Source organism: Sinocyclocheilus anshuiensis, unplaced genomic scaffold (genome assembly GCF_001515605.1).
Source record: "Sinocyclocheilus anshuiensis isolate Anshui unplaced genomic scaffold, SAMN03320099.WGS_v1.1 scaffold778, whole genome shotgun sequence".
Classification (NCBI taxonomy): Eukaryota; Metazoa; Chordata; class Actinopteri; order Cypriniformes; family Cyprinidae; genus Sinocyclocheilus; species Sinocyclocheilus anshuiensis.
In genome coordinates, this window is record NW_015544177.1 from 461317 (window position 1) to 475860 (window position 14544).

At 36.1% G+C, this 14544-nt stretch overlaps 1 long non-coding RNA gene across 2 annotated transcripts in view; it reads right to left on the bottom strand.

Moving 5' to 3' along the window:
- Positions 1-1135: 1135 nt before the first annotated feature.
- LOC107696267 (uncharacterized) overlaps positions 1136-14544 on the bottom strand; it is a 16581-nt gene continuing 3172 nt past the window's right edge. For both annotated transcript variants that reach the window (XR_001635071.1, XR_001635072.1), the window contains exons 3-5: positions 9319-9426; positions 5907-6043; positions 1136-1932 (exon numbers count right to left, since the gene is read on the bottom strand). This is a non-coding gene — a long non-coding RNA (uncharacterized LOC107696267). The remainder of the gene's footprint in view (positions 1933-5906; positions 6044-9318; positions 9427-14544) is intronic.

Here is a 14544-nt window from a genome sequence, read left to right on the forward strand (position 1 = left end):
GTAACATGTAAACCACATGCTGTTTAGTAGAAAAAATCATTGGCGTCGTCAAGAAAAACATTTTAATGTCTGTATTTTTAATTGTAAGATACTCTGGCTGTGGAAGCCTTTCTCTCTGTGTATTGCCCCCCTCACGCTACATTTGTCTTTTTTTATATCCTAAAGGCTCTAAACACACAACGTTTTCAATATGTCACAAATTGGTGTTAATTTTCCAGTTTCCCCACACTTAAAAACAGACAAATAAGCAAGCAGACTCTAAAATAACTCCAAACATTTTATTTTATCTGACATGGAATAGACAATACAGAAAGCAAGCAGTTTGATGACAAAATACGTGATTCATAACTTTGTCACGTGAACGATAAACTTCCAGCTTTTAGATTTTGCAATATAATCACATCATATATTTCTCACACCACATGTACAGCTTGTTTCATGTAATGAAATAGCTAAACAATTAGTCAGGGGCGAATCGTTACTGAAGTATATTTTTCTCTGTGCACTATACAGAAATGACATTCAAATACTCAGAAATGCAGAACTCACACGTTACGTTCTTACGTCGTCCACACTGCAGCAACCACACTTTACTCATTTTACTCAATTCAGCTCAAACTGTTAAGCACATTTTGGGTTGTATGATATACAATAACAGCAAAGCAGAAAATACTATAATTATGAAGCAATAAATATGTACGTAAGGCACAAGCAATCCGATACATAGTGCATTAACAGTGTTATTTTTTGTAGGCTAATTATTATACTACAAATAATAACTGATGCAAAATCTAGATATTTTACTGTAACTTTTGCTTAGACGAACCTTAAAACTACCACATACATTTTAAGAATAACTCGACGCCTATAATCTTTATTATTTAATTTAAACATATTTATGTTCCCCCTTTCTGCAGGACCCAGCCCCTTTGACCCTTAATAATTCCAACAAGTCACATTTCACATTTACTGTGGTCAAAATGCTCCCTCAACACTAGTTATGAAACCTTATTACATATATACGATATAATAAACATATCTAGCGAAAGAACTAATAAAAAAAAAACAGCATTATTTGAGTCCTAAGCTCATTTGGACCGTGGGAGTGACTACATATATACGATATAATAAACATATCTAGCGAAAGAACTAATAAAAAAAAAAACAGCATTATTTGAGTCCTAAGCTCATTTGGACCGTGGGAGTGATACGTTAGCAGCAGCAGAACGTGCAGTGGACAGCGAACGCCTGACAGCTCCAACTCTCCGTCTGCAGCTTCATACAACATGTTAAACAAACTATTAAGATCTCACAAATATGTAACCCTAACAATTATAAAGCACCACAAGCTAAAAAAAAAACGCGCCTGTAATTTTCACACAAGTCTACAGACGCAGACGCTCGCGTTACGCACACGTTCTTATTATCACAGTCACAACAATTCCATTTGAAGCTACATATAGGCTATAATTTAATTAGAACAAATAAGATTAAATCAGTCTGTGTTTGCCTTCACGTCTTTGAGAATTAAAGCAACACAACTCAACACAAGCGTTCACGTGCATCTTGTCTATACAGTTTCACTCATTTAGGTAAATAATTACAACAAATGTATCTATACATGGTTTTATGTGCAAGTAAACATTTTTTAAAGCTCAAATACGTACTATATCATTTTCATATTTCCTTACGTCTCACAGCTCATGCGTCTCAGACGTCTGTGCACGTGACAAAGTAAGCAAGTCCAGGTCATTTATTAAACCCAAGTAGTTTACAGACAGATATTGCAAATACCTGACGATGTTATGTTGTTCCTACAAAGTAATCAACTTGCTGAATATCCATTTACAGGTGTAAAGCAGTCTAACAGACGTTGGTTTGACGTTGATCTTGTGTGCAGGATACAAGGTAACGTTTTCCCAGATTTTTATCCTATGGGGGGAAAAATAAAGCACCTTTTAGTATTTTTAAAAAAGATAATATCCTCTGAATAATGCATCATTTATGTATAATCTAAAATAAAATCATTGATGACATTCTATTGCACTAAAATACATTTTCTAAAACATATTTCAAGTTTTTATCACAACTACTGCTCATTCATAAAATATATAGAACATTTATAACGTTTATAGTACATTTATAAGCTGAAAATCATTATTCTCACAGCTGAGGCCTTTGCCACACTAGACACTAGAGTTTGAAAGAGAAAGGATGCAAAAACAGATCAAGATTTATGATTTTATACATCAGCAGTGATTTAAGAACATTTACAGAAAAATAAATATTTGTTTAGGGTGTGTTCTTTAACAATATATATTTTTTCTGCTCACAAACAATATCACACATGCTGCTGCACACACACACACACACCACAGACATGTATCATGTAGACTTTTATCCTTGTTCATCTCATAAATTTCAAACAACCTTTTCATATTAATCACATCTGTATAGATACCAGTGATTTAAAACATTCTATGTTAGTCCTTCTTTCTTAAACATCTACAATACATAATTTGTCAAAATTAATATTTTGAAGCAAACCTGCTCTAAACTACTAAAGTTTCATCATATCTGTATTTTAGAATAAAATGACAGTCTTTCAAATTATTCTGCGTCATTTTATTTTATAAAAGAAGCTTAAATGTAGCAAATTTACTTGTAAAGTACGTATGTTTGTTTACTAAACACACACCAAACACATAAATATAAGATTTACAGCAAATATATTTACAAAACTATATATTTAGACTTAAAATTGCATTTAAAAGAAAATGTAATAAATATAAATGTAACTAAATTATTTTAAACAATGCTGCACTATATATCTGAATGTCTTTGGCTCGTCTGCCCTGCTGTCTCTTTCTCAAAGCTCATGCATATGTTTCACAACCTCTCAGCCGTGTGCTCACTAACGTACACACACATCCAGCCCTCTAAATGTGCTCAAACAATCACACACAAGCCTTCTGTGCATATTTACACACACGCTCGCATTTACACACTCATATATGTATGCATTCACACACAAGCGGTTTTAGGGCCTCGAAACAATCACATAAACCTTACAACACAAACACACACATCCATGTGCGCTCTTAGGTATGTAAATACACACACACTTATATTGTCAGTACAATTGACAAAAAACACACACATGGCCCTTTAGACACACACTCACTCATACGTACATTCATATTAACACAAAACATTTTGCACACACACACAGAGGCCTTGCGATAATGATACAAAGCTTTCTGATATACACTTACACACACTTTTTGTTCGTACGCAAAATACACACACTTAATGTCTGTAAAAACAGCCAAAACATGCTTTACATTCATTATCGAACATATACACACACACTCACCAATACGTATATATCTGTGCATGAATTAAAACGTACATTCAAATGTTCGGTTTTGCAAACACACACAGACCTTAAAATAATATACAAAGCATTCTGACACACACTAACACATACACATAACCATGCTTTCATATTAATGTGCACATAGACTCACACACACTCACTTTATCTGTCGTATTCTTGAACATTTACACAATATATATCCATAAATGTGCACAAGATATTTGATACACACATAAATGTATTAAAATAATGCGTTCTTTAATACTTACACACACGCACATTCCCTTTGCACTCATTTTAGTACATAAATGTGCACACATCACTATTACCATGGTATATTTGCATATTTCACACACACACACACACACACACACATACTTGTATTTGTGGTTTACGGGGACTCTCCATAGGCGTAATGGTTTTTATACTGTACAAACTGTATTTTCTATTGCCCTACACCAACCCTACCCCTAAACCTACCCTTCACAGGAAACTGCTGCCAGTTTTTGAATTTCATAAAACACCGTTTTGTATGTTTTTTAAGCCTTTTGTTTTACGGGGACACAGGAAGTGTCCTCATAAACCATGTTTACGTTGTAGTACCCATGTCATTATACACATTTGTGTCCTCATAAATCATATATACCAGAACACACACACACGCACACACACAACACACATTTCTTATGCATTCTTGCTGATACACAATCATGTACACACACTCCATCTCCATCTGTATATTGACGAAACACACACATCTGCCTTTACATTCTCTAACAGATGTATACATACACACACAAGACATCTTACACACACATCTACAATCCACAATCCACAATCCACAAAGCATTCTGACACTTGCACACACATTCCCAGTGCATTTTGTGTGGGTACAACCAAACATATGACACAAGCAACACATCTCACAGTTATTTGTGGGCACTGGATACAGATCTGGCCTGCTCAATGAAAATCTGCTCACGACAGTCATAAAAACGACGTCACCATGGTCAAATGTGTTTCCTGAGACCCCCCCAATACTTCCCTCAAGACATACAAACTATTTAAGGGGTACAATATATAATAAGTTAAGTTTTAAGTTTAAGATTTTATCAATATAAAATCAAACAAAATGATGACAATTAGCTTTACAGCATCATTCAAACTGTATATATACCTAATAATAATCTATGCTGAAACTTGATATGCAGCAAAAATTATTATTATATATAAAATATTCCAGTGTATCAAGTACCAACCACTGAGTTAGCATGCTTGTACATCTAATGTGGTTATACGTCAGTCTGCTCAGTCTTACTGGCTCTACATTCATATACAAAAAAAAAAAAGAAACACACACACACACACACACAAAAAGACCAAAAACAGGGCACACAAGTTATGCAACCCTTTAAAAACTTGTGTGACGGCTTAAAAATGTGCATACTACCTCAAAGTCTAGGGTGAAATTGAGTGAGTAGTTCACTGGTTTCTATTACTTTCCATATGATTTGTATAAAACAAGTTTCTACTAAGATATTTGTCTTATTTTTAATAGAGGTTTTTGTATTACTAAAGATGAATAGCTTAATAGCAGATAAAATACATACTAAGCTTTTTAATAATCTTTTAATATCAGTTTAGTTGATGTACCATTAAAAACTGTGAAATATCAACATTTATACATACACAGGTAAAAATGTATAGCTTTCACTTCAACAAATATATTGTATTAATTTTAACTAATTTGTTCAGCCAACGTTTTTGTGCAATGCCCCTGTTTTTGATACATCCCTTCTGGATTGCTGGTTTTAATAGTTTGATAAAAAAAATAAAATACATTTCAAATGTTTTTTAAATTAGCTGTTTAAAAAACTAGCTGTAATTTTTTATATATAAACAATATCCATTTTGTCAGCAAGACTGCAATAATATGATAAGTGTTTCCCTCTGTACGTCATATTTTATGTGTTGTCTGAGCCTGTACTTTCAGACCTGACCTGTCACATCTATATTGTTTTTTAATATTATATACATGATCAGCGACTACTTAAAAACCTTATTTTTTCTTTTAACACATGTAATAAGGATCATTACTCTTTTGGAAGATTTTTCAAAGCAGACGACGCAAGCATGCAAAAACACGACGGAATGTGTGCTTTGAAGGTTTTGCTCACTTGATTTTTTGACAAAGAAAAAGATTTGTACATTTCTAAAGGTGATTTTATGACATTATATGCTCCAAAAACTGAATTCTGCTTTTTTCCATATTCCTTGTTTCGTGCCAGTTCGTGCTATTTTTGAACATTCTCTGTAACTGATTCACTTTTGCAAAATAATTTCTTCAATTTACACATTTGATCAGTCAAGATTTGCAGGTCACTGAGTTTCACTCATCAGCAAAGTCTAAGGTGCGAATGGATGTTATAGCACAGAAAGTGCATTTACATTACAACTTATTTGAGTGCGGGGCACTCCCATGCTTCCCTGTAGATGTTTTTGGGTCTAAATAGGTGTCGGTTGATACCTTGTTTATTGGTAAACCCCTCCTTTTCCCCCCATCAACTTCCATGCCTGTCAGCCTTCCCTCTCCTTCCATGAGGAGCACAGTCAGTTCACGTCACATCTCACTTTTGCATAGACCTCCAGTCATCAGCAGATTTTCTACAAATAAAAGACACAAACATTAACCAAGAAACCCCCCAAAAACATCCAGACATGCAGCCAAACATAAATACACACCCATACACACAGCGTCTAAAATCTTTATTTGTGCTAAAATTGTTGATTTAAAAAATAAATAAATAGTACTGACATTTAATACTTAATAAAGACTATTTTTGTATTGTTTTAGCTAATTTGATTATATTATATTTGATTATTTTAGATTTTAGATTATTCTGTATGTACATGAATGTGTTCTAACACTGTAAAGTTAGAATTTTTTTTTTCCCATTCATAGAACAAATTACAATCTTAGGTTATATTTAATAAACTTAGTTCCTACACACACTTTTATATCAGTACACTTTATTTAAATCTATATGACTGGCTGTGAAATACTAAGAGCAGTTCATCATAGTGAGATATTTTTAAGAACAGCCCAATTTTAATGGACGTAAGCTTATTTTTTAATGAAAAGCTATTTTTTTTCGGTGCCATTTAGTGCTGTTTAGGTAACTGAAAGCTTCAGACTCACATTTAAATTAATATATTTTACCAAAAGATTACATTTAAAAACTGGAATTAACTGGGAATATATATAAACAGGCATGAACTGCTTTTGCACTGGTTATGCAGAGAGCAGATTTATGGCAAGTGAATGCGTGAACGGGTATTTCTGTGCCAGTGAGGTCATGCCATGTTAACATGACGGGACCACCCTCTTAGGAACAAGCAGCCACTCCCCTTCCCTAAAAATTCCGCCCGGAACTGACTCATCCCTCACACCTTCCCTGACTCATCCATGTATGGATGGAGGGAATGTGAGAAAAGAGGGAAAGAAGGGACGGGGGGCCACATATGTATGTATCCCTCTTGTTAGTCCATGCAGGCATCATTCCATAAGTATTATTTGTTGTTACGACAGGCTAATGTTGACATCCTGTTCCTGTGGACTGATTAAAAGGACAGTTAAAGTTTAAAATCTACTACATCTCATATGTCATTTTGCAAACAATTTAGGAAAGTCAAAGAATGAGGTAAAAATGCTTTAAATGGTATTGGTGTATCACCGTATCATAATTAAATATTTGTGAGGACATGTTTTTAGAACATGTTTTTGACATGACATGTCCTCCTCAGATTGGAAAATAATACACTGAGAAAGACCCGAGGGGATGAGCTAAGGGGGAAAAAAGGGTAAAACAGTAAACAACATGAAAAAACAGTATGCTGTTTAATAACTGCAACATCATATTTTTAATCATAATAGATAATGGAAGTTGTAAATTACTTGTTTGTGATGCTTTTAAGTTGTTTTTATTTTTATAGCCTGATTTAGATTGTGGTTATTAATAGTTTAACGTGAATTTGTGAGTGTTAAAAAGAACTCAATACCGTTTATAAAGATAAAGAAAAAATTAAAGATAAAAAACAAACAAACACATTATTTGTTTAGAAAAAATAAGCACAATTTAAATCTAACATCTAACACTGAACAATAGGGTCTTTTCTCTGAGATGTGCATCTTTAATAAGTTAAAATTGACCGGGTGAGAATACCGGGTGACGTCTTTTGCTCACCCTGTTAATCAAATAAGAAACCTATAGCTAATTTATCAAAAAAACATAAAACATAGTGTTTGAATTCATTCTTCAAAGAGAGAGACATATAAAAACATATATAGCCATGAGTGAAGTATCTCTCTGAGAAAAAAAAGTACCTGTGTGTAGTGCTGGTGAGATCTGAATGCATCTCAAGTCTCAGACTACAGGTATATAAAAAAACAAAATATATATAAATATGAGATATTATAACAATAATGTCGATATTTATTTTAATGTAATGTAATATTTATTTTGATAAGTGTTTAAATCTGCAATTTAAATAGACTGTTAAATGAAAATAACCCATGGTAACCGGTGTTGCAGTCCATCTCTAGCTTCACTAAAAATATAAAATAGTGTCTGTTAAGTATGACTTATATACAGAAAATGTACAAAATAATATTTGCGATTTTACAGTACAGTAATCTGTAAGTATTCCTTTTAAAATCTGTATTAAAACTCTTTGTCTCAGGTTGTGTGTCTGCATCTCAACATCGTGTCATGAAATTTCTGCTGGGAGGTTTAAAAGGTTTATAGTGTTTAAAGACCAAATCAAACAATATTGTGGCACTAATTCCTTAAAAAAGAAAGACATAAAAAATAAAAAAAAGCTTGGATAATTTTATCTTCCAAGGTCTTTCGTACCATCCAGCCTGTGTTAATAATGCCCCTTAACTCTGTAGGTTATAAATATTTTTATGATACATTTATATTTTTTCCATTTAACAAACAAATGAAAAGAATCCTTGTACATTATTCTAAACTAACCTGCAATGAGCAATACTGTTAAAATACTTCTGAAAGTCACACACTAAGATCCTTAACTCCACAGAAAACTAAAACTCTTGACGAGCCACTGCATATATCATTTTTTTTCCCACTTACGTAGCTTCATTTTTTATATTTTGCAGCTCAACGTAATATCTCATATAACTTCAGTGGTCATTTCACTTAAGACGTTCAATACAAGTCTGTGTAATATAAGTAACGGCATGCAGTGAGAGCTAAAACATACACAAAAACTACCAAATATTTGTAGGTACTTTTGTTGTACTTAAAAACACTTAAATACCTTTTTTATTTTTAAAACTATCTACATATGTGTACAGATATTAAATCACATATGTGCATATGCGTCTATGCACATATCAAGTACACTTACACTTCTGAGAATGTATTTGCATTCTACCTAATTGTTAAAGCAATAAATATTTAAGGTATATTAAGCATAAATATATAATCATACATAACAATTCACAATAGAATAAATCATGCTGTATTTACCATAAGCAATACCAATAAAAGTCTTCATATGCTTTTCTATCAAAACTTAAAATTTTCACATGTTAAACTAAAAGAAAGACTTTTAAATGACCATGTAATTGTCCTGATACACACTATACAGGGTGCCACACCCACCTTAGTGACTTTCAGACTGTTTAACTGTAAAGTACAACTGGAGCACTTAAGACGTTACACAGGCCTGAAACCGTTGAATACAACAATTTGATAGGCATAAAAATAACAAAGAAAAACCTTCAACTGTTAAAACCTTGTATTACTGGAACAAAAAAATCCTGTGCCTGCTGCAGTTTCAAGCGCTTACTGGCAGACAATGGCACGAACAGAGGCCACTCTCGCAAAGGGCTGAGACAGAAAGAATGAACTTACGACGCCGGTGACGTCACGAGCAACACCGTCTGGGATCGTTCTGTGAGTCGAGCTGTTCATTTCACCCTCCGTACTTGACACGATGGATGCCTCAAGTTCTGTCCTGCCCTGTGCACAAAGACAAGAGCACAAAGTTGTACATAAATAACAGTGGGGTCGTTTGAATGTGCAGTTTGGGCAGTTTAGCAGCTTCTGAAAAATATACAAGGCATGTTTGGTGAACAAGGAGTTGAAAAGAGTTGGGAACAGTAAAACGGGGTGAAAAACAAATGAGAGCATGGAAAAGCCCTTCGCAGCTGCATCGTGCCATTCAGTCCACACAAAAAACACGTTTTGTGCACTTTTTCAAATAAGTTTAGATACGCAGAGCACGAGAATATGTTTCACTCACTTTAGAGTCTATGGAACCAAAGAGACGCACACGGACGTCACGAAACGTTTCATTACATGCGTGTAGACAGTACAAAAAGTAATATAGGTCAGTAAACTTTATAACTTAACAGTAATTGCTGGCTAAATGTATTAGTTTAGAAAAGTTTCTTGCATTTTTTCGACCACTTGGAATTTAACCCCTCATGCAGAAAACTCGAAAATCTCGTGAAATCGAGCAGAAATGATTGAAACTATTGGTATAAGTTCAATGAACAGAAATAAACATGCTGTTTAAGCAAACTAAAGAAAACACTTTCACGATGCACATGCTTGGCGTAGGAGCTTCCTCCTGATGCTGTTTATACAATATTATAATAGTTCTAACCCAATTTAATCACGGATTCTTGCAGTCAAATATGATGTAATGATTTAAATTTATTAGGCCACCAAAATCCGCGTTAGTATATTTTTCATCCGAACACTAAATCAACCTTCTGTCTCCGCTCGCCTCTTTTGAGTGAGCATCAAATCAATCACTTGAATCAAAAAAACATGTTCAAACTCAAAACGAACACTTACATTATTGCATTTCACAGTTTAGCTATCAGCAAAGAGGATTTTTAATTTAACAATTTTGTAATGCTTGACCATAACGTCGAACTAATTTTCTTTAAGTATGAGCAACTTTTTCAGGCGTTTAAGCTTATCAGGGTGGAAAAAAATTTGGCTACATGATATGCAAAACTCCATGAAGTTAAAGTTTTCTAATATTTTTTAACCAATTTCAAGAGGACCTCTTCTCTACGTCATTTTTAATTGCTCTAATTTTATAACCATATAATCAAAGGAATGCATCTTTGTTATAATGCAATAACGTGAGGGAACACATACGATTGAGATGAAATTAATGTTTGTCTAACCTGAAGGAATTTAGGGTTGTCGTCACTAAGAGACTTTGGAGCCTTTTCCAAATACTGTAGCCTATAATAGGGGCATTTGTGTTTGCACTTCCTCTCGCATATAGGACAGGGGACACGTCGAAACTGAAAACAGGAAATGACTTATGTGGTACTTAGGGGACCTGACTTCAAAATTGTAGTGACACAGATCATGTCACTTCTCAGTTGCTGAGAATTTCTCAATGGACTGTATCTGCATGGCATAAAAACTTTATCACCCAATGTGTCTACATGCTATATCCTGGGTGTGCGTAGGTGTGTCATATTTCATTGAGGTGTCATATTTCCAAAATACTGTGTGTGTGTGTGTGTGTGTGTGTGTGTGTGTCTGAGAGTGTGTGAGAAGGAACGAGGGCGTGTGTAAAAAGAAGGAAAGAAAATAAATAAAAGAAAAAAAAAACGATGAGGTTGGGTGAAACCTTGTTGTCTTTGGGCCCCTATGGTGACGTCCTCTCTCTCTCTCTTTCTCTTTCTCTTTCTCTCTCTCACACACACACACACACACACACACACATTGGCACTCTGTCAATGGGCTGATATTTTAATTTTAAACCCATGTAGAACTATAACTGCGTCGGGAAGGGTTATACAGCTTATATGTTATTGCGAACAGGGTGGGGTCATTTCAACATTGTTTGGCTTCTAAGTGAATAGCACACTAACGAGATGCCCCCCCCCCTCTCTTCCCCGAATGGACCACTGTGTTTTCCCACGTGCAAACTGGGAGGCTCGTTGGTGGAACTGTGGTTTTGTTTGGGTGACTTTTTGTAATCGTATTAAAGAGAGTAAATATTCTGGCAATGGAGACGCCAGATAACTCTCGACAGGGAGGGATCTTAGACTTTGGGGACGTGAGAGAAAAGTTCGGCTTTACATTTGAACCGCAATACAGTGATAATATATTTTTGGGGAAAAATAAAGTATTTGTAGAAAATAAATACAGTAATAATAATAATGATAATAATAATAATAATAATAATGCAAGCATTTAATCCACGCAGCGGATCAGTCGGTGAATGCGCCTTCCGCAAATGCTTTTTGGGGTAAGGGCTTCCCAGCTAGATACTTATGAACAGCAAGCCCAGACCGCAAAAAGATTCGCGAAAGACAAATCGCGGTCTGAAGTCCGTGACATCAAACAGTGACATCCAGGTGGCTTGTGCATGGCTCTGGTTTCCCATTCCTATTGTGTCCAGACCGCGAAGCCCTTTTCCGTGGCTGTACTGTATCCAACTCATTCACATTCTACGAGCATGGGAAGCTTTGAGAGCAGCCAGCATCCAAATGCCTGTATTCTGAGTGCGAGCGCTGTCCGTGGTTCTGAATTCACTCCTTCCCAGTAGTTTATTTTCGCTGGCTTTTGTAGTCGCTCGTGCCTACCCGACGTGCGCTGCGATAATTGCATCTAAACAAAGACACAAATGTGATAGAGCGACCATTGAACTCGTTTCTTTTCGCCTCGCCGTTTTGTTGCTACTATGAAATACATCCTCTGGTTCGTGATGCCGGAGAATTGAGCAGATGAAGCGCTCTTGGTGAGGAGAGAGCAGTCTGTAATCTGCTCGCAATAAATAGAGCAGCGAGAGATCTTATTGGCGCAAACAAAAAATCGTCATCCACCAATCGGTTTCTTGCTCATATAGGGACCCCCCTTTTTGAAAAAAAAAGAGAAAGAAAGAAAGAAAGGGGAAACCAAATTGTATCCTAGTTGGCGCAAGTGACCAGAAATATTCCGTTTAAGACAATAACATTAAATGTTTTTATCATTTTTTTGTTTTGAAGCCGAATTCGTTCGCCATGTCACGTTTCAAAATGGGTTGCCACGTCTCTCGCGCACCATGTCGGGGTGGCGTGCATTCATGTCTGCAAGTACAGCGACATGTATCCATTCAAAACAGACATTAGGGTCGTTTTCAAAACGATTAACATTTTGGAGGCGTCGGGTTCTAACGTGCATGTAAAACAAAGCAGCACATCGCCAGCACGACGACAACAACACGACAGGCTTCCGAGGTAATTTCATTGCATGACCACAGAGAGTTCACTAGCTGATACCACTCAGTGAGGACACGGGGGTCTCTAAACTATCAGCAAAACATAACAAATTCTATACATTACAGTTGCATCATCGCCTGCGGGCACAACAAACAAGAAAATGGTGCGTTTCTAAGCGATTGGCATCAGAAGAACGTTACATCAATTTTCAACATCCAACTGTACAACAACAACAACATTTTTTTTTAATGCATCAACAGCCGTCAATTTCTCACAACTTGAGGAAAACAAGTAATAAAGGCATGACAACACATCAAAAGTGTGATCCCTCTGGCATATATTTTGGCCATAATCTCAATCCAGCTGTGGAATGTGACTTCATTTCACTTACCCGTGAAGTTCTTTTCTTGCATCCATGCGATCATTTGTCAGAATTGTTAAAGAGTGACTCTTCTTGGAACTATGCAAGGAACTATACGAAGTGGGTATACTTCAAATCCCCCCAAATCCCTCCCTCCCCGCAGTTCAAATTCATCCCGAACCAAGATCTCCCCCCTCCCTTCCCTTTAATCACTGATATTCTTCTTGCGCCTTCGTGGTGCAAGGGGAGGTTGAGGTGGCTAGGCAAAAGAGATATGGCTTGAGATGTAACAGGTGTAAAAAACTAAAAACAAAAATAAATCCAAGCCCAGATGCCACCATTATGAGAATTTTATTTGGTGGTCGCATCATTTGCGGACGTCTCTACTCAGTCACGATTCTCCCCCTTCTGTCTGCACCGCACAGCGACTGCATCTCCTGACGCAGCCAACGCGCACATATTACTCACTATAGCAGTCACGACTCGGATAAAACCGTGTTTCCACTAAAATTACAACGCCAGCATTGACTTAAGAAGATCTGGCTATGTCTGGGATAGGTGTATAGAGAGCCACAGTGTCTTTGAAAAGGTCAAGGTAATGAGTTTTTTTTCTGCAAAGATCCGCGGTCATTCCTGGACTCACTACTCTGGCATGTACGGTTTTAAGTATTTAAGCGAACTCACATGTATTTTTTTATTTTGAATACATATACATGACCATTTAAACCCTCTGAAACAATTCGAAAAATACTGTCTGCTAACGCACGCTGCAGGATTGAAGTTAGGCGTTTAAGAGATGCTTTGATTAAAACAACACTGGCGATCACAACGTGATTGTTTTGCGCAACTGCACAAACGCGTTAGTTTTGGCACAAAACCAGTATTATAGTCCACAGCAATAGAAAACAGTCGATTGCAGTACTGTATAATGAAAATGACGTGGGCGGAAGAGTAATCCATGTGAATCCGCCTATAGCTACAGTCTCGAGCAGTCTCGATCTGATGGAAGTGTTCAAACAACGCACGCGGGAACATTGCACAAAAAACAAAAACAAAACAAACAAAAAAACAAAAACAAACAAAAAACCCTTAAGCTGTATTTTGAGAACGTGTGCCGAGTGGCATCCCTTTCTCGGGTGATGGCCAAAACAGGGCTGACCATTTAAGGGCGATTTTGGATGCACGGAACCCCTTGACGCCACACCAGGGCTTCCCTCGTCGGCTGTTGCTGGTGATTTTCCTTTTGGCGCAGCGTCTTCCACCTATATTTATTAGCCTATTTTCCTCTTCACATATTTTGAGAAATATGTCCCCTCACTCTTCTAGTGTTATCGGTTTCCATTCACTCTCAGCTGTAGCGAAGAGGCAAAAAACGACTCAACAGCGCCGTCAGACAAAGGAGTTTGGATTTGGATTTCACTTATTTACCATTCGCGAGATTCCTGGTATGAAGAGAGAGTGGTTTATTTCATTTTTAACAAATGGATTAAAACAAAACACCTGTTTGAGAAGTGCACACAGTATGCGTGAAACAAATGG